Here is a 22914-nt window from a genome sequence, read left to right as displayed (position 1 = left end):
ATTTTTCTTAAGAATTTTGATGAATAAACTATTGGTCAAATTAGAAATCTACGGTTTTATATTTTAGATAATGATTCTTTAAAAATTCCTAAACGATGAATAATCATAACCTTTTTATCTCAGATTATGTATTTATATTTCCTAAAGTAATAAATAAATAAAAAGTTTGGGGATCCCGTATTTTGAAGGAGGACCTTAATCTACCTTTAAAATGTATATTACAGTGGTACTTGTAACAGCCTTTGTGTTTCTGTGCCACCATGTAAAATGTTTCTGTAGAGCGTATCCTATCTTTGAAGTCACAGTGCTGAGTCCCAATAAGCACAATAATAACTGCCAGCATCGTTATCTTCCACTGTAGTTATAATGAGTTTGCAGATGGACCCCTCGCTTAGTTTTTCAGCTTTGAAATGATCTTTATTAAAACCTTGGTCGTGTTCATAGTTCCTGTCATTCTGGTAGTACAATATCTTCTTTAAACCTTCCCCAGGCCTCTGTCTATACCAATGTATATAAGCATCATTAATGTTGCGCCCGAGGACTTTACAACTGAAAGTTGCTCTTTTTGTTGTTTTTCTCGTGACAGATATCTGCGACTGTTCTAAGGAGACAGAAAAGACTCCATCTGAAATAAAAGAAGAAAAGTGACAATGCGATTCATCCGAATCACCGTGATAAAATGCTGCATCCGCCAGACACCCATAACCGAATACTCACATATAAGAGAACCGATAGAAATGAAAGAACACCAGAACATCATTTTGGCTTAACTTCAAAATCAACGGTTGCAACAAAAAACCCAGAATTGTTGTGCACCAGCAATTAGATATCCATATGCTGTTCCAGGAAATGACGCTCGGGTGATTTTACCCAATACTAGGCGAAGGCATTGCACCTTAGCAACTTCAGTTCGTTCCAAAAAGTAAAACATACCCGCGTCTCTAACTCCCCTACAGTTTTGCGTCAACTTGAAATCTGCACAGTTATCGGAGCTTCTCAGAAAACAGGTGCTGAATTAATTGATCTGCACCAGGAAGGCCCTTTATCAGGTATCTGCAGTCTGTGAATGACGTCGCGCTAGATGAGTGCTGTCCGTGGTCCTGAATAATAGGTAAGTGGATATGGGATGTTTTTTTTCAATGTACAATGTGCACGAGCTGGTTATTTATTTATGTATGTATTTATTATTAATTTATTGGGATTGATCGATTTGATAAATGATATCAGATAAAAGACGTGAAATCTCATATTCATACTTTTAGTGTCCCGTATTGGAGAAAAGTGAATCTAAACACAGAAGCAGCAAAATAAACAAGTTTTTGTAAATGCGCGCCATAGCTCTGTATCAGTGTGGCTGTCCAGACAACACGGTAATAATATGCAGAATCAGTCTCTATTAATAATAGCATGTAAAACCATGGTAAAGACATCTCCCAGTCGTTTATCTACACATTTCTCTTCATTGAAACCTGTATCATAAACAGTCTGAGTTGTATATGAATAGTATAATATTCGTCCAAGTGCTTCGTTTGATATGTGTCGATACCAGTGCATGTAAACAGTGTCTAAGTTTACGCCCGAGAACCATGTTCTTGTCTTTGGATTTGGTGACTGATTGAGGTTGTTCCAAGATAACAGCCAACATCTCAGCTAAAAAAGAAATAAAATCAGTCGTGAGTTTAGTTTAGTAACACATCTGAAGTTATATTACAAGTGCTAGTTTATATGAAAAAAATAGATAAACTCACAAAATAAAAATAATGGAAATCATAAAGAAGCTCAATCCAATCATCTTGAAATTACACCAACAGGACAGCGAAGGGTACTTCTTTCTTTAGTTTAACTAGCAGGTACCAGCAGAGTCCATTTGAAATAGAACACTGCAAACGTTCTCTGGTCTGTAGTTTTTCAATGGGGCCTGTTTCTCCAGATTGTACAGACAAAGAGGAAGTGACTCGCAGGCGGCTGGTTCTTGGTTCAACAGTCTAACGGCAATCTTAACTTATGCACGAAAACACTAATCAAGACAGCAGTGCATTCTTTCGATGAAATGTTACTTTCATCTCATAATTATAGTCCTTTTTTTAAAGGCAGTGAATGTTCATTAAATAGGTTTAAACAGTTTCACTACGATTGCCTGATTTGACTTATAGATCGACTGAATGAATAACTAGTTACTAATTCTGATCTAACATTAAAATACTAGGACATTTCAGTAATAATAATAATAATAATAATAATAATAATAATAATAATAATAATAATAATAATAATAATAATAATAATAATAATAAATTAGTTGTCAGGCAGTACATGAATTCCAGAACAAACTAAAATATGTAACACTTTCCATGTAGTTTGGTAGAGAAAGGGCTCTTATATCCTGGCTATTCTTGTATGAAAAACACTTTTTTTTCGGTTTTCTAAGAGGTTGTGGGTTCAATAAGCTTGTCACTTTACACACAGGCGATTCACTCAGGGGATAGTGTAGGAATATTAAAATATTGAGTAAAATATTATATTTTGTTGAAGAAAAAAATAACTCTCTAGTATATGATTATGATTATTAGCTTAACTGACATAGTCATAGTAGTATCGCGATATATATATATATATATATATATATATATATATATATATATATATATATATATATATATATATATATATATATATATATCTGAGTGGCTGTTTGTATATAGAGAATCTTAACTATATGTTAAACATTAGGCACTTTAGTTTTATTGTATTTTTAAAACAGGAAGAGGTATAAGAAACCTCGTATGTGTATATATACAGTGACTTGCGAAAGTATTGACCCCCCCCCCCCCTTAGCATTTTTCCTATTTTGTTGCCTTACAACCTGGAATTAAAATTGATTTTTTGGGGGGTTATATCATTTGATTTACACAACATGCCTACCACTTTGAAGATGCAAAATATTTTTTATTGTGAAACAAACAAGAAATAAGACAAAAAAACAGAAAACTTGAGCGTGCATAAGTATTCACCCCCCCAAAGTCAATACTTTGTAGAGCCACCTTTTGCAGCAATTACAGCTGCAAGTCTCTTGGGGTATGTATCTATAAGCTTGGCACATCTAGCCACTGGGATTTTTGCCCATTCTTCAAGGCAAAACTGCTCCAGCTCCTTCAAGTTGGGTGGGTTCCACTGGTGTACAGCAATCTTTAAGTCATACCACAGATTCTCAATTGGATTGAGGTCTGGGCTTTGACTAGGCCATTCCAAGACATTTAAATGTTTCCCCTTAAACCACTCGAGTGTTGCTTTAGCAGTATGCTTAGGGTCATTGTCCTGCTGGAAGGTGAACCTCCGTCCCAGTCTCAAATCTCTGGAAGACTGAAACAGGTTTCCCTCAAGAATTTCCCTGTATTTAGCACCATCCATCATTCCTTCAATTCTGACCAGTTTCCCAGTCCCTGCCGATGAAAAATATCCCCACAGCATGATGCTGCCACCACCATGCTTCACTGTGGGGATGGTGTTCTCGGGGTGATGAGAGGTGTTGGGTTTGCGCCAGACATAGTGTTTTCCTTGATGGCCAAAAAGCTCAATTTTAGTCTTATCTGACCAGAGTACCTTCTTCCATATGTTTGGGGAGTCTCCCACATGCCTTTTGGCGAACACCAAACGTGTTTGCTTATTTTTTTCTTTAAGCAATGGCTTTTTTCTGGCCACTCTTCCATAAAGCCCAGCTCTGTGGAGTGTACAGCTTAAAGTGGTCCTATGGACAGATACTCCAATCTCCGCTGTGGAGCTTTGCAGCTCCTTCAGGGTTATCTTTGGTCTCTTTGTTGCCTCTCTGATTAATGCCCTCCTTGCCTGGTCCATGAGTTTTGGTGGGCGGCCCTCTCTTGCCAGGTTTGTTGTGGTGCCATATTCTTTCCATTTTTTAATAATGGCTTTAATGGTGCTCTGTGGGATGTTCAAAGTTTCGGATATTTTTTTATAACCCAACCCTGATCTGTACTTCTCCACAACTTTGTCCCTGACCTGTTTGGAGAGCTCCTTGGTCTTCATGGTGCCACTTGCTTGGTGGTGCCCCTTGCTTAGTGGTGTTGCAGACTCTGGGGCCTTTCAGAACAGGTGTATATATACTGAGATCATGTGACAGATCATGTGACACTTAGATTGCACACAGGTGGACTTTATTTAACTAATTATGTGACTTCTGAAGGTAATTGGTTGCACCAGATCTTATTTAGAGGCTTAATAGCAAAGGGGGTGAATACATATGCACGCACCACTTTTCCGTTATTTATTTTTTAGAATTTTTTTAAACAAGTTATTTTTTTCATTTCACTTCACCAATTTGGACTATTTTGTGTATGTCCATTACATGAAATCCAAATAAAAATCAATTTTAATTCCAGGTTGTAAGGCAACAAAATAGGAAAAATGCCAAGGGGGGTCAATACTTTCGCAAGCCACTGTATATATATATATATATATATATATATATATATATATATATATATATATATATATATATATATATATATATATACATATACACACACACACACACACACACACACACACACACACACACACATAACATTCGATTTGAAGCGAATACAATATAAAAACAGTAAATACTGAATCTGATGTGTAATATGAAATTTGTTATTCAAAGCCTATAACATATATTTTACTCAGGAAAGAGTCTGTTCTAGAAAAATCTTTATCATATGAAACAGTATTCTAAACGGTTTTTATCTCCACTACCCGGAAAGAGAAACACCGTGCTAGCCCAATACGCGCAATAGTATGTTGCAGAATCATCCACATTATGGCTGGATACAGTTAGGACGCATTGTTTTTTGTTTTTTGATTTTCCAGCAGTAAATCTGTTCGTAAACCCTTGGTCGTTGTGGTTGTCATCGCTCGCTGACATACAAAATTCGTTTAAAACTCTCTCCCTTTTTCCTCTTGGTACCAATGAATAATCGTGAAGTCTACTGACAAACTACCACCCAATGCATGTTAATACCGAGGACTTTTTTCATTTGGTCGAGCTAGTATGAATTCTGGAGTCTGCGTTTGTTCACCTGTGTCAGTAGGACCTACATAAAAGAAAACACAATAAATAAATAAATAAATAATAAATAAATAAATAAATAAACGCGTAAATTATTTTTATATATTAAATAAGTATATATGATAGAAGATTACTCACACCCGGCTAACAGTTACAGATGTGCAATTAAAAACAGTAACATCGTTTTATTATTTGAATGCAATTGTATGTTTTCTTGGATTTTTCAACTCTGGTTACGTTTTTAGACAGGTCCACGTGTTAACAGTTTATAAAATAAATAAATAAATAAATAAAAGTCCGTGTCATTCAAGCGGTTACACCCCATGAGATAATCTGTTACATCTTTAGAGCGTATGTTTCGCATGGTAAAAACCATTACAAGAGCTTACTATTTTTATGTAACTCATAAAACATTGTAGATTGTTCTATGCATCTAACTATGGTAAGTAATTGATACATATATATAGATATATTATATATATATATATATATATAAATATATATATATATATATATATATATATATATATATATATATATATATATATATATATATTGTATTGTACCATAACAACGTCAGATACGTTTTAGAAACGCACCGTTGTTGAATAACAGGCCTATGTTGCAGCGTGTTGGCTTTAGATGAAGAATGGTTCCTATACACATTTGGCTGAGATATTGATGTTTAGGGTCTATTGATATATTTAGACTTTTTTTTCAATATTAGAACATTTTCTAACATTTATTGTTGGCTATTGTCTTCAGCCATAGAGTGAAGTGAAACAAGTATGTTTTCATTTGAAAAACGTAGTTATACTGTACTACAGAAAAACAGTCTATTTGCTCTTTTTTGGTTTCTTTAAATGCATTCCCTTCGACCATCTAACAAAGAAAACAAAAAACAAAAAAACATAACGTACTATATAATATAATTAATTAAGGAAAAAAATTACAACCTGCAGTAGGCATACAAGGCAAACGTACATATATGTATACATTTTTTTTGTTCTTAAAAATAGCATAATTGGAGGATAGGCACAGTTTATTATCATATGCTGTCTGAACGAAAATATTTTACCAGCAATTCAATTGGGTTTAGTTTATAGCAGATTATTTAATAAACTAAAAATCTATATACTTTTCTTAAAGCGTCTAAATATGGTATTTCATGAACAGAATGACAATGTTGCCCAGTTTGTTGGTATAAATCAAACATTATAGAGGTGTGTATAAATACATATTAATTCAAATATTATATGATCATCATTAGGGACGGTAGGTCCTTTATTAAAGACAACCTCGAAGCTGCTCTCAGCAGGCTTGGAGATTTTTGTTTCAACAACAGCAAAGCATATCAATAAAATATAAAATGGTCTTTAAAGCATCAAACGCAACTATATTTATTCCAGTGTAACGGTACAAAACTTAGACAACTCAAAGATTTGTGTATGTTTTATTGTGCTTTCTTTTTAGTGTTAAATTGAATTATTTGTGTTGCTGTAATTATAATTACTTTGAGCTATTTTTGTGTGTGATGTTTTGGTATTTGCATTTTATTATAATTGACTATTTAATTGTGAAAATAAAATGTTGATGTTTCCAAGTCTGGTCTTGCAAACTGGTAATCTGCTACCTCAACATTGTACTGATACCACAATCCAAGGTAACAGATTAAGTACAAGTATTTTTAATTAAAAAAAAAAAGCAACAACAAAAAAAACTGATTTCATTGAAAGTATTCGTTCATGACAAACAAACAACTTTGCACCCGTGCTTATTGCGTGTGTCCTCCTTTTGCTTTTCTTACAGCTTTCAGATGTTTGTGATTCTTAACCAGTATGTTTCATCTTGTTGGTGAAATCTGGACCCATTCTGTCTTATATATTCCCTTTGACTCAAACAGACTAGATACACAATGTCTGGCTACAGCTTTTAATTCAGATGCCCAAGCCATTTCTATTGGATGGAAATCTAGTGATTGCAAAGGACTTTCAGAACTTGTATCTTATTTTTCTTCAATAATTACAATTGGTTTAGCTGTATATGCTTTGGGTCGTCGTGTATGAAGAAAAACAAGATTTGTTCACTATACATATGTAGTCTCACACACACACACACACACACACACACACACATACACACACAGAGGGAAATGCAACACCATTAGCAAGTGAATCGGTATGCGGTAAAGAGCCACTGGCCCAAAGGTTCAGTAGTCTTGGTAAGTCATCATATATATAGTATATGATTATATATATATATTATATATATTATATATTTATATATATATAATATATATATATATTATGATATTAATCATGCTTAATACACATCATAAATATTGATAATTCACTTTTTAAAACATCGTCAATACTGTACGAGTAAATATTGCATGTATACTTAGGTGTCTATAATTTAAATTAATTCAATTGGAAATGTTATTGCAGACACTCATTTTAAAGCGTAGCTAGAGAAACACACTTCTAACAAACTAATCCTACCTTTCTAGTATAATGAGCAGGTGTTCTTGTCCTTTCAAAAGATTGTTCTTAGACGAGGTTTCCTAGCAGCTGTTCCACTGTGTACTCCAATAAGCACAGTAATAGCTGGCTGCATCGCCCTCCTTAATACCAGATATTGTGAATAAGCAAGAGCTATTCTCCTTAGTAGCCGAAAACCTGTTTTCGAAACCTGCAGCAGATTTCTGGTCGTCCGGTGACTTGAAATCTGAAACCCATTCAAGTCCTTTCTCTTCGTGGTGTCGATACCGGTGTATAGCAGTGTCTTGTGAAGACACACCATCCACTGCGCATTTAACCACCGCATAATTCCTTTGACTTTTCATTATTGGCATAGGTGATTGAATAATATCAGCCCCAGTATAAGCTACAAAGGTAAAATAATACATTATTAGTGACATTTTACATGTGTCCATCCATCCACTTAATGTGATAATAATAATAATAATAATGATCATAACAGTAACAATTTACGAATTAACTGTCAATAAGGATATAACAAACGCTGGTATTTTGAACAAGCTGTTCTGTATGATTTTAGCGGTTTCAGATTCAGCGGGTACGATAATGTCATTTCTGTGCATTCGTCATGTTTTCCAGTAGCAAATGAGATGTGTTGTTGTCATTTGCTTGGATTCTTGATCATTGAATGTGTACTGCAACCCAATCATTGTGTCAAGTGCAGCAAAACAAGCTTATTCGTTTGTGTTGTTGTTTTTTTTTTTTTTTCGCACAGAACGTAATATAAGAAAACAAATATTTGTTATAAACTGTGCTTTTTATATTACAGACTTCAGTGGGTCTATAAAGTCTTTTTTTTTTTTGTAAGCATAATATTTTTTTTTTTATTAAAACCAGGCCTCATCATTCTAATTGAATCTACCTCCAAATCAATGTGTTTAGTTTGTTACATGCTGTCACAGAGACAGCCGAAGTGGGCGGCGTCAGAACCAGGAAGGAATGAAATACACAACAGACAGGATGAAATGAAACGAGGAAGACGCCTGCTGGCGCTGGTTTATTACAAAATAAAAGGTTTAAACAAACAGAAAACAGGACACGGCACTCTACGCCAAAATAAAAGAGACAAACAAAAACGGACTATACTTAAGAAAACGGTGCACGGACAGACACACTGACAAACACGGTGAGTTTCTAAATAAACAAGTATCGTGCTGGTCCCACCAGCACACATTAGCAACTGTTGTAAATAGTTTATCCTCCCCCTCTCCCCTCTCCTCTCTCCCTCTCTCCCGTTCTCCACTCACGGAACACCCAACCGCGAGTATGTGACAACGTGCATCTGTATATATACTATTGTGCTGGGATTCAATTACTAATTAATTATTCACTTGAATCCCAGCACGTGAATTAATTATGTGCAACCTTGTGCTCACATTTTAACTACTTTAAATGTACATGAAGTGATGTTCAATCCCGTGCCTAAATACAAATATACATTTTAAACACTCGTGTTACAGACCCGTTTATATCCCGTGTACCAATGACTATACACCAACATTTAACAAACCACACGCAACATAACAGATAATTTACACAGGGGCGGGCACTTTGTCACACATGCATACAGATTTTTAACTACTGTTAACTTTGGGACTTGAAACACAGGAGTTTTGTGATATTTTTACGTATTTCACCCGCAATTGATGTTTTTGTGCGGCGTTTACTTCAGTGTGACATAGTGTGGTGTCCCAATACGCACAGTAGTATGTAGCTGCATCACTGTCTTTAACGTTGTTTATTGTCAGGCTGCACGTCTTTATGTCGTTGTATTTCCTCACAGAGAATCTTGATTTTATATCGTCGTTTTTTATGGTATCTTCGTTATCCTTTGATATATAATACATGATCCACTCAAGGTTCTTTGCATCTGGAGTATGACGATACCAGTGAATTGCTTCCTTGGAAAATTACTCTTTCTCAAATGTACATCTGAACAACGCAATCTGCTTACTTGCCGCTTTTCTTGTCATTAAAAGGGGAGATTGAGTTACATAGTCCCCGTTACACTCTGTGTTACCTGTGAAGAGGATTGACATTGTAAAACGTTGATGTACTGTATTGTACGTTGCTCATAACATTATTATTAGTTTACCAGTACACTATACTTACTTGACCACATAATGAGCATAACTTTGAAATAAAGAATAGCGGTACGCATTGTGCCCTAGCCAGCTTGGAATCGACCTCTCCGAATCAACTATTATAAAAGCGTATAGCAGATGATGTCATCTTCTGAAGGAAGCACGTGTTTATTGCCCCCTACATTTAACAACATGTTGGGAAGCATCTCTCATTCCAGTTTCTGATTGGTTTAAATTAATTTACAGAACACAATTTATAAAAATAAAATACAGATTTTTAAAGTTTAAACCCATCGTGGCAATTTATATTTAATTGTTGTATAGGATTGAGAGCGCATTGTTACAGCTGAAGCAGCTGTACTACGGACTAGATTCGCAGATATTTCCTCCAAATCGTCATCTTTTTTTTTCTGTATGAAAAATACATCAATTAAACATCTAAAACAAACAAGAAACAACGTAATACTTCATTCGAGCACATTAATTAAGTGTCTTAATTGTTTATCTGGTTTCGTAACTTTATTGGTACTTTCTGAAAAAAAAAAAAAAAAGCTATTGACGAATTGGAGTAAATCGCTTTAGAAACGTTTGTATTGCTACATGCATCACACTGTATTATAATATTGAAAATTATGCAAACTACTCATTTTGATTCTGCAGATATAACTCACATATGACAGCTTGCTTGTCCCCGTGAGCAGTAGTCGTAGTGTAGTGTAGTATTTAGGGTGCAATGTTCTCTTCAAGCACAGATGTATAAAGTTTTAATTTATAGACTTGTACGCCCGGTAGGGGGTGTCGCAGCTTCTCTTCTCTGCAGCTGTGAATCTGAAAAAAAATAATAAATACAATCAATTATAACATGGTTGTTTTAGTTGAAACTATTAAAATGCATAAATATAAGTTTAATTCCTAGCTAATATAAGCTGTAGAGCCATGTGATAACATCCTGACTTTTCTGCATAACATTTAACATAATGGTTGCTTTAAAATTACAGTAATAATACACTATGTATAGTTATTTAAATTAAGAGTCTGAGTTACAACAGTTACAACATTTATTTGCTTTCATTATTTCTTTGCGAATTAGTTTAAAAATCAGTTTGTTTTTAACAAAGTTTTGCATCTCTTTTGCGTGGAACGTGTCACTGCATAGTGAACACAATAACTGCTTCAATTCTGCCTAATCGTCACCAAACATTTATCATACAACTTCCTTTAGATAATCTGATAATCTCTTGATATTATAAAGAACCGTGATTATGAGGACTGTATGTGTGCTCATGCACTAGTTTGATATATTTGCAATCCAGTTAGATGTATTGTAGTGATTTTTATTAATATTTTTGTATTGCCTGAGTGAGATGCTTAGAGCTGTTTTAAAATGACCAGCTCAGTATCAAGTTGTCAGATCTCCCTTTTCCCTTACGGGGCATATCAAACCTTATAAAGTATTACCATTTAATCATGTAAATAGGGACCTGGCTTATACCTGGGTGGAGGTATATGTTGTTTTCTGTCATGTGCAAATGCGGGGGGATAAGTTTTTATACAAGAGCACTTAGTCCAGTGACAGTTCTGTAAAAACACAGTTAGAACCAGTTGCTTGTACAGGCACCCATGAGCACAGAGGTTTTACTGGCCTTGAATATGTAAGTATTCACAGTAATCTGAATAAGAAAAGTTTAAATCAAAGTGCTTGCTAACAAAAATTATTGTAATGGTAGACTGAAAATAGTTTGTTCTTATCTACCAACAGGTTTTTTATTTATTTTTAGCTTTTTACTAAGGCAATAGCATAGCAATTAAGAAGATTTATAATATGAAATATGTTATATTCTCAGTGTTCACATTATAAAGATTGATGGGAAACCAAACCTGTTATTTTACAGATAGTTAGGCTACTGATTTATAACTGATAAATGTAGTAACTATATAATATCTGAAGTAAGTTTGTAGAATTAACTTATTTCTATCCATGCTGCCATCAATAAAAGACCAATACAACACAGGAATCCACTTTAAACTATTATATTGCAGGCAAACAGTATTGCCGAATCTTTTATTTGAAATTAATTGGCTCCTTTTGTTGTTGTTGTTGTGCAGAACCAGATTTTTAAGCTTTCTTTAAACTTTTTACTAACGCAAGATCATATCAATTAAGAAGACAGTTTTTGCAGATGTTTTCTGTACCTCTGTGTCACTGTGAGAGTCCCAAAAGGCACAGTAATATTTGCCGTTATCACTTTTCTCAGGCTTAAGCACTGAAAGAGTACACTCGTCCTTCTTATTGTCGATGTCAACTGAGAATTTTTTTCGATAGCTCTCCTGATCGTATTCAGAGCTAGAACCTATGCTGTAAAGAACCCGCTTCAGACTTTCACCCTCTTTTTGTTGGTACCAGTGGATTAGTTGAGTATTTGCTGCACCTTTAGGTAAGACTTTGCACCTTATTCTTGCAATTCCGCCACTTTCTCTGGTGATGGAGAGTTGATACTGTTCCAAAGAAATTGCAAGCACTCCACCTGCAATGAAGAATGACATGGTGATATGTATCTGTCACATGGGCTGTCATTTCAAAAGTTCGTTTTTAAAATGTAAACCTTACATGATAAAGATAAAACAACTAAGATATATGGTGGCCAGGACATAGTTTCTCACTGATGGAAAACTATACTGTTGGTTTTAGAGGGTCCTCTTACTGACTAAGCTTTTGCAAACCATCTTCAGATACAACAGGAAATTAATCTAACCAATCAAAGATCAGCACACACAATATGACAACGATTGTTTTATTACACATTCAAATTAAGCAAAAAAAAAAAAAACTGGTATGCAAAAAGAACCGAAGAGGAAGTCCCTTTTCACTGAAATGATTGAAGGTGAGCACTGCTGGTTTAAGCTTATAATTATTCATTTAAACAAAAGCTTTGGGGAAAAAAAAATAAAAATAAAACTTCAACAGGGTTAAAAGGAAGTTTATTTGAAGATATGTCAGTGGCGGAATAGCATCACAGCCAAGGCTGTTGAAGGGTATGAAGCAGACCCAGAGGCAGAGGCTGCAACTCAATGTGCTGTTGTGCATATTTATTAGCATAAAAGAAGCAAAAACATGGGAACAAAATAAACAAGTACAGAGACCAAATTAAAGGGTTAAGCTAAACACAAACTTTACATTTCAGCTGGGCCGTGGCCTTCACTACAGGTTTTACAAACTCCTCCTCCTTTGTTAAACAAAAAACCCTTGTAACGGTAGATTAAGGATAGGTTGTTCTTATCTGCTACTTAAGGGCAAACAGTTTTTTTGTTTTTTTTGTTTATGTGTTTTTTGTTTTTGTTTTTTTACTAAGAATTCGGAATATAGTTTTTACAGATGTTTCCTCTACCCCTGCATCACACATTAACTAGAATCAGCATCTACTCTAACTGAGTTAACACTTTCACAATGACTTTGAGCTCACAACAAGCTTGATGTTCAGTTACGACAGTTTTTTGCGAGGTGAACCACGTTAACCCTAACGAAGTGTGTTATAACTGATATGTTTAATTTCAGACTATACTCTCAGGGCCTGGACACAGTTATAGAGCATTGGACAACACAGCAACGTTTGATTTAATTCAGGCCCCTACATAATACAAAGAATATTAATAACATTAATCAAAAGGGATTTGGGGGAACTATGCTGTCTTTAAACTATTTCATCATACATGACTATTAAAACAATGTGATCACTGTTTATACCAGCCTGTGAAAGGGTGCTTTTGCAGGGGTGACGTCAGAACCAGGAACAGAAACCAAAACACGCTTTTGATGGCGGGTGAAAGCTGAGCCGTGGCGGTCAGTTTATTTATTAAATAATAATACAAGCAAAAGAGTTTAAACAAAACACACAGCGATGAAAATAATGGGCGCGTTGGCCAAACAAACAGACAGACAAAACAGACGTGGATGAACCCAGCAAACAAGTACCGCAATGGCACTTCCAGAATGTTGTAGCAATTGCTTACTTAGATTTTTCTGCTAACTCCACCTGTTCTCCACTAACGAACACACAACCCCCAGTGAGTGCTTCGTGCATATATACATAAGTGTGCTGGGTGCTGGGATTCAATTACCAATTAATTATTCACTTGAATCCCAGCATGTGAACTAATCTGTGTACTCCCGTGCTCGCTTATCAATACCCACTTAAATATGCACATGGTTTGAGTTGTGCCATCCTCGTGTCTAAATACAAATTACACTTTATGTCACTCGTGCTCATAACCCATATTTATATCCTGTGAATCTTATACATAAACACGAACGTTAACACACTACATACAACATAAAACACTAATAAACACAAAGGGGCGGGACACTCTGCCACACAGCCCCTTAATGAAGACATTGCCATTTCATTATTTACATAGCTTAAAATCACAAATCATTTAGGGTATGTCTTTATGTAATAAAAATGCACTCAATAAAATTACCAAACCAGAAAAAAAACGTTGTTATATTTTATTATCCTTGTTACAATTGTGTGTGTGTGTGTATATATATATATATATATATATATATATATATATATATATATATATATATATATATATATATATACATTCAATCGTCATTGAATTAGACCTGCAAATGAAATGTTAATTTGTTTATTTATGTATACATAAACAATAAATACAGTGCCCGGGTCTAAAACCCTATTCTTTAAAACAGTAGGCCTACTGCGGAATTCTTTAGAATATGTCGGAAAGGGATTAAGTAACATGTCATGGTTACCTGTTAAACAGACAGGTCTTTTAGAAAGAAAAAAAAAACACAGTTTTTTCAGTGAACCAAAATGTGTAGTAGGCCTACCCTATTGTAGAAAACCGTATAAAGATTAAGTAAAGTTTAAAATATTTTCAGAATGTAACAGTTTGACTTTATGAATCATTATAATAGTTGATCTCTTAAACAACTCTTTTGACATGTTGCGTTTCCTGGTATCTTTACAGGTGACTTTTTGTGGTCGTTTTAATCTAAACAAGTGTAGATTGTATTACTTTTAGTAGAGGCTGTATGTAGCTTTGCATCACAGTGGTGCCAAACAGCACAGTAATATGTGGCTTGATCACTTGTTTGTGTTTTAGACACAGCAAGAGTACACACAGAGTCCTTTGAGTTTCTTTCAGACACGATTCTGATGCTGGTGCTCTGGTCATCGTATTCAGTTTTCGAAGCTGTTGAATAAAGAACGCGCTTCAGATCTTCGCCATCCCTTTGTCTGTACCAGTGGATTATCAATTTAACAAAATCAATTCCTTCCACTTGACAATCTATTCTGGAAGAATCGCCTGGCCTTGTAATGAGGGTTTGTTTTGGCTGATTCAGTGTTACAGCAGATTCTGCATCTGTAATACAAAATAAAAATATACATTAAAAGAAAACTCTTGAGAGATTTGAGCATACAAAGTCGTGTTTATTACTGTGTGTAAATTCTGTAACCTTACAGATGAAATGTGAAACCAGTATTACACATACTGCCCGAAACATCTTGTGGTCTTTCAAAAATGAAATGCTTATGAGCCCATACTGTTCTAAACTGCTTTAAAAAAGCAAATAAGAGGAAGTGACTCGGTGACCAGGTAACCAATCCGTTCCAGAGCTTACCTTGTTTTTGCATGCATTCATTTCAGGCTTTAGAGCAGCAACATTTTCATGGCATATTCATACAATCTTATGACAATTTAAAAGCTGTTTTTTTAAATAGCAGGCAACATTGCAACTGTTTCCATAAATATAGACACCATGGTAAACTAAGAAACCACAGCTGTATCTATTACTTATAATAGTAAACACAACTACAATATTTAAAAGAAAAAGACTTTACATAAACCTTTCTTTGGTATATAGCAACATAACTTTTACTATTTAAAGAAGGGACGGCTGTTCTATTGATGGTGTAATAAGTATATGCTGGAGGCATTAGCCAGGGGTTTGATTGGGTTAATTGAAGAAAGGCCTGGAATTGAAGTGACGAGATGTTAACCCTCTGGTGACTGTACTGTTGAAAGGATTTTTCTTGCCTGGTCTGCGTACTTTCTGGTTGCTGCGTTGTGAGAAGGACGTTGAGAGATTGATACGCTGTTCACGGTCCTCTGTCTGGGGTGCTGAATTTTAAGTATTCTTTTTAATTATGAATATATTGTATTTGAAATAGAGGTATATTCCTTTTTAAAGTTATGTTACTAATTGGATCTGATATTGCGAAAATAATAATTATATGTTTTTCATTCAAAAGTCATTGGTTCTATACATGTGGAGGGTATTAATTGTGTTTACAATGAAGTTTGTAACGTTAAGGTTATTAATGTTTTACAATAAGTAGGTCTGATTTACGTCTTTGGGTCGGTTTTATTTTTCTTATGAATTTTATGAATAAACTATTGGTCAAATTAGAAATCTACGGTTTTATATTTTAGATAATGATTCTTTGAAAATTCCTAAACGATGGATAAGCATAACCTTTTTATCTCAGATTATGTATTTATATTTCCTAAAGTAATAAAAAAAAGTTTGGGGGATCCCGTCTTTTGAAGGAGGACCTTAATTGACCTTTAAAATGTATATTACAGTGGTACTTGTAACAGCCTTTGTGTTTCTGTGCCACCATGTAAAATGTTTCTGTAGAGCGTATCCTATCTTTGAAGTCACAGTGCTGAGTCCCAATAAGCACAATAATAACTGCCAGCATCGTTATCTTCCACTGTAGTTGTAATGAGTTTGCAGATGGTCCTCTGGCTTAGTTTTTCAGCTTTGAAATGGTCGTTATTAAAATCTTGGTCGTGTTCATAGTTCCCGTCCTTCTGGTATTACAATATCCTCTTTAAACCTTCCCCAGGCCTCTTCTATACCAATGCATAGAAGCATCATTAATGTTGCACCCGAGGACTTTACAACTGAAAGTTGCTCTTTTTATTGTTTTTTTTTTCTTGTGACAGATATCTGCGACTGTTCTAAAGAGACAGAAAACACTCCATCTGAAATAAAAGAAGAAGTGGCAATGCGATTCATCTGAATCACCGTGATAAAATGCTGCATCCGCCAGACACCCATAACCGAATACTCACATATAAGAGAACCAATAGAAATGAAAGAACACCAGAACATCATTTTGGCTTAATTTCAAAACCAATGGTTGCAACAGAAAACCTAAAATTGTTGTGCACCAGCAATTAGATATCCATATGCTGTTCCAGGAAATGACGCTCGGGTGATTTTACCCAATACTAGGCGAAGGCATTGCACCTTAGCAACTTCAGTTCGTTCCAAAAAGTAAAACATACCCGTGTCTCTAAGTCCCCTACATTTTGGGGCGACTTGGAATCTGCACAGTTATCGGAGCTTCTCAGAAAACAGGTGCTGAATTAATTTATCTGCACCAGAAAGGCCCTTTATCCGGTATCTGAAGTCTGTGAAGGATGTCGCGCTAGATGAGTGCTGTCCGTGGTCCTGAATAATAGGTAAGTGGATATGGGATGTTTTTTTCAAAGTACAATGTACGCCAGCTGTTGACTTTTTTATTTATTTATTTATGTTTTTATTTATTTATTGGGATTGATCGATTTGTTCAATTATATCAGTTTATTCAAAAGACATGAAGTCTCATAAGCATGCTATTTGTGTCCCGTATTGGAGAAAAGTGAATCTAAAACACAGAAGCAAAATAAACAAGTTTTTGTAAATATGCTCCATAGCTCTGTATCAGTGTGACTGTCCAGATAACATGATAATAATATGAAGAATCAGTCTCTATTAATAATAGCATGCACAACCAAGGTAAAGACATCTCCTACTCATTCAGTTACACCTTTCTCTTCAGTGAAACCTGTATCTTTAATAGTCTGAGCTGTAGAGGAATAGTGTAATATTCGTCCAACTGCTTAATTTGATATGTGCCGAAGTTGTTCCAAGATAAGAGCCAACATCTCAGCTAAAAAATAAAATAAATAAATAAATAAAACCAGTCGTTAGTTTAGTCTCGTGCTATATCTGTAGTTTATTACAAGTGCTAGTTTATATAAACTCACAAAATAACGTATTGAAAATCATAAAGAAGCTCAATCCAATCAACTTGAAATCAACACCAACAGCACAGCGAAGAGTACTACTTTATTTAGTTTAACTAGCAGGTACCAGCAGAGCCCAGTTCAGATAAAACACTGCAAACATTCTCTGGTCTGTAGTTTTCCAATGGGGTGTGTTTCTCTAGATTGTACAGACAAAGAGGAAGTGACTCGCATGCGGCTGGTTCTTGGTTCAACAGTCTAACGGCAATCATAAATTATGCACCCAAATACCAGTCAAGACAGCAGTGCCTTCTCTTGATTAAATGTTACTTTCTCACAATTATAGTCCTTTTTTAAAGGCAGTGAATATTCATTAAATAGGTTTAAATAGTTTCAATACGATTGTCTGATTGACTTATAGATCGAATAAATAACTGGTTACTAATTCTGATCCAACATTAGATACAGCGACATTTCAATAATAATAATAATAATAATAATAATAATAATAATAATAATAATAATAATAATATTTTACTCAGGAAAGAACATAATTAAATCTTTATTATGTCAATATAGTGTGTAGGCTTTAGATGAAAAAATGTTTCATATACAGATATTTAGCTGCGATATTAACGGTGTGTGTCGATATATTTAAATTTGTCTTCAATATTAGAACATTTCGAGTAGTTATTGTTGGCCATATGTCTTCAGCCATAGAGTGAAGTGCAACAAATATGTTTTCATTCAAAAAACGTAATTATACTGCACTACAGAAAAACAAAGTCTTTTTCCTCTTTTTTGGGTTCCCTAAATGTATTCCCTTCAACCATTTAAAAAAATAAAAAATAAGTAACGTACCATATAATAGAATTAAGGAACCTGCGGTAGGCATACAATGCAATTTCTTTGAAAACATATATATGTTTTGTTTGTTTGTTTTGTTCTTAAAAATAGTATCATTGGAGGATATGCAAAATTTATCATATGCTGTCTGAATGCACATATTTTACCAGAAATGTAATTGTGTTTACTTTACAGCAGTTTATATTTACATATATATATGCTTACTCCGCAGCTTTAATATTGATTATTCTTGAATAAGTACACTTTTTAAAATATCGCCAATACTGTAAGAGTAAATATTGAACGTATCCTTAGGCGCTTATTTCAAATTAATTCAGTTGGAAATGTTATTTCAAACACTCATTTTAAAGCGTAGCCAGAGAAACACTTCTAGCTAATCATAGTATTGTACCTTTCTACTATAATGATCAGGTGTTCTTGTCCTTTCAAAAGATTGTTCTTAGACGAGGTTTCCTAGCAGCTGTTCCACTGTGTACTCCAATAAGCACAGTAATAGGTGGCTGCATCGCCCTCCTTAATACCAGATATTGTGAATAAGCAAGAGCTATTCTCCTTAGTAGCCTAAAACCTGTTTTCGAAACCTGCAGCAGATTTCTGATCGTCCGGTGACTTGAAATATGAAACTCATTCAAGTCCTTTCTCTTCGTGGTGTCGATACCGGTGTATAGCAGTGTCTTGTGAAGACACACTATCCACTGCGCATTTAAATACTGCATAATTCCTTTGACTTTTCGTTATTGACATAGGTGATTGAATAATATCAGCCCCAGTATAAGCTACAAAGGGAAAATAATACATTATTATTGATATTTTACATGTGTCCACCCATCCACAATGTGATGATAATGAGCATAATAGTAAACTTACTGAGCAAAAGTGTCAATAAGGCTATAACAAGCGATAGTATTTTGAACAAGCTGTTCTGTATGCTTTTAGCGGTTTCAGATTCAGTGGGTACGTTTATGTCATTTCTGTGCATTCGTCATGTTGTCCAGTAGCGAATGAGATGTGTTGTTGTGGGTTGTCATTTGCTTGGATTCTTGATTTTTGAATGTGTACTGCAACCCAGTCATTGTGTCAAGTGCAAAAAAAAAAAAAAAAAAAAAAAGTAACTGTTCTTTTTTCACACAAAACTTAATATAATATAAAAAAAAAACTTGTTTTGTTTTTACCTTTTTTTTCTGTTGCCACTAACTATTAAGATAACTTTAAGACGTAACAAATATATTTGTTTTGGAACAGTAAATTATAAATACTTTTGGAACCCCCCTTGTCTTGGTATATTATGTAATTATTAAAAACTTCCTTGTTTTTAACGTGTAATACTTTTTTTTTTGTAGTCTTCAATACTATGCAATAAGACAATACGGTATTTATATAAGAACCCTTATGACTTGGTTAAATAAAGTTTTGCGCCAAATACCGTAAATGTTATTTAAATAGACTGTTGTTTCAAATCCTCAAACTAATAACAGATGTATTTATGTTATAATGGATCCTTCAGCTGAAATGTATTCTGCGTGCCTCCTCTTTAGTATTCAACCACAATCATGTTGTCCTACTGTATTTAGTATAAAGATATATAGGCATTTATTATTATTTATTATAAAGATATATTACACTACATCGAAATAACTGGGGAGGAAAATCCATGCAACTCTGACCAATAATTATTATATCAACTGCGACCAAACAACATGCACTTTTAGTTATAATCACTTAAGAACTAAGAATGGCATTGCAATTTCTATTGAGCTTGTATACCCGGTTACAATCACAGAATGACAGCTTTTAGCGCATACATGCTTTTTGGTATGAAGTGCCCCAAGTTGTAAGGCAGCGTGGTGCTCCAATATGCACAATAGTAGATAGTTGTGTTGTTTTTCTTAACGATTTGTATCACAAGACTGCATGTATTCGTGTCTTTCCATTTTTTGCGCTAAATCTTGATTTAGCACTTGTAAACGCAAACATTTTCAGAATATGTAATAATGGTGTATTATACTGTAGAAAAGCATATACCAGTATGTTAAAATAAACACAGAGTTATATCTAAGACAATAAAGTTGTCAAAAACGCAAAAATTATGAGGGATAGCTAATATTGAGTAGACCGATGTTTCAGCTAATGTAATTTCTCTTAATTAAACAACTCTCAAATTACAGTTAATAACCTGAATCTCTATTATTCATAATTCCCATCTTCTTAGGGATCATAACACCACAGGGAGTATAACTTTCTTTAGAGAGAAACACTCATGAAATCTTTATTGGGTGGATAACTGCAGCATTCCATATTAGTATATCCATGTGAAAAATGTCTTGATGCCACAGTATATTACAACAGAATAATGAGATTAAGCATTGAGTGGGGGGGGGGGGACTCACAAAATTATTTCTAAAACAAAGGCCAGATAACACAGCCATTAGATATTCCTAATTTTAGTAATCATTTAAAAAAATGTTGAGTGAAGTGAGACATTCAACCACAACCAGCCACCTCCCCCTTGAAACATCAACACCCTAACCCAATGTCCATTTTTCCCCATCTGGTTCCTTGTGGGTGGGTTGGAGGGCGGAATGGTCCCAACGGTGCTTCCCCCTGAAGATTGAAAACTGGCAACAGTGGACCCAAGCGATGTGGATGGGGCATCGGGAGCGCAGGTTGGCGACTGGGTGGTTGCAGCAGCTGGCAGAGAAGTAAGCTCCGGAGAGAGCAGGAGACCAGGCAACAGACTGTGCCTGGCGATGCAGTGACCAGCACCCTCTCTGGCACTCAGGTAGGCAGCACCTCCCTCTCTGGCACTTGGGCAGACAGCACTCTCACTGGCACTCAGGGAGACAGCACCTCCCTCTCTGGCACCCGGGGAGGCAGCACCCTCTCTGGCACTCAGGCAAACAGCACCCCCCTCTCTGGCACTGGAGATGGCACTGGCGCCTTTCCTGCAGAAACAGCTGCTCATCCCCTTCTTTGAGCGACAGGCAAGGCACTAACCTTGGTTCTCCAGGCCTGTGAAGAGGGTGTCCAAACCATTGTCCCAGATGGCTTGGGAGGCAAAGGGGCCCGTCTCTGGCTTTTGGGCAGACAGCTGGTCTTGGGCCTTTATCGGAGTCACATATGAGTCACTCAGTCTCGTCCCTTTGATATGTCTCCATGAAGCAGGGGACTTCGTAGGGTCACTCTTCCTTGAGGTGCCCAAACTCGCAGCAGGCTTCACACCATGGAGCTCCTTCAGCTTCCCGCCACAATTTCTCCTCATGCCAGTCTTTATTGAGGTCAATGTTTGTTTGTTTTTAAACTGTAGTCCTGCACTGGGTCTCTAGCAGGATAGTGTCAGGAATGAGACTCAGAGGCAGGAAGCTGCAGTTTAAGCACTGGGTGCACATTTTTAGTCAACAAAAACACGCAAACAGGAACAAACAAGCAGGCATGGTGGCCAAAATAAAAGGTTTAAATAAAACACTACTGTACAAACACTGATGTGAGGCTGGGCACTGGCCTTCACTGACCAATACACAGAGTAAGCACAGAACAACACACCAACACCACACAAAGGATTTTCTCCACCTTAAATGTCATGTCTTGAGGATCCAGCCACATTCTCACAAGTATTTAAGCAGAGAGGATTTTAACCCCCTCCCTGTTAACCCTATATTCCCAAAACACATAATGTACATTTAGGGCTTTTGCCCTGCCAGCGTTATTTTTATATTAAACCAATATCAATACAGGAGGACAGGGTATTTGCTTAATAATTATAAAGTAATAATGTGCAATATACTGTATATCCATATTCATTGGGTATGTAATTTGTTTTAAATTATTTGCTTTGTAAGATCGGAGAATACTGTACTGATAATTAGTGCATTTACTACTGTAGCAGAATAGTGTCACACATCTTCCAGAGAAACCAGCTCTTGTGTTGATCTTTCCATCATTAAATTTCATTACAAAACCATTGAAATGAGACAGTTTTTAGCAGACAAGATTCAAAGATGACACAAAACGTAAACTAGGCATGTGCAAATCAATTCACATGCACACTGATTACAAATTAGACTATTTTCCTCCAAAGACATTATTTGGTATAACACCTGTAGCTTTTTATAAACACGTACCAATGGCTGCTGAATCAAGCTAAATTGTACATTAGCGTCGACGCATTTTGTTATGAAATTTCATTGCAAACAAATTGAACGGCCAAGAGACTGAAAAATGTTATAAAGTAGGGAACATTTTTTAGAAAATATTTGTTGTTTGTTTAAAGGGGCCTCAGATTCTTGACATTTAATGAATAGTTTAGTTATTTATT

At 35.3% G+C, this 22914-nt stretch overlaps 1 long non-coding RNA gene across 1 annotated transcript in view; it reads left to right on the top strand.

Moving 5' to 3' along the window:
- The window catches only part of LOC121314239, a 30722-nt gene that overhangs the window by 6175 nt on the left and 1633 nt on the right, over window positions 1–22914 (top strand). Inside the window, exons 2-4 of the long non-coding RNA XR_005950087.1 lie at window positions 587–1111; window positions 16668–17189; window positions 21176–21381. This is a non-coding gene — a long non-coding RNA (uncharacterized LOC121314239). The remainder of the gene's footprint in view (window positions 1–586; window positions 1112–16667; window positions 17190–21175; window positions 21382–22914) is intronic.

Source organism: Polyodon spathula, chromosome 4, assembly GCF_017654505.1.
Source record: "Polyodon spathula isolate WHYD16114869_AA chromosome 4, ASM1765450v1, whole genome shotgun sequence".
Classification (NCBI taxonomy): domain Eukaryota; kingdom Metazoa; phylum Chordata; class Actinopteri; order Acipenseriformes; family Polyodontidae; genus Polyodon; species Polyodon spathula.
This window is presented reverse-complemented; position numbering and strand designations above follow the sequence as displayed.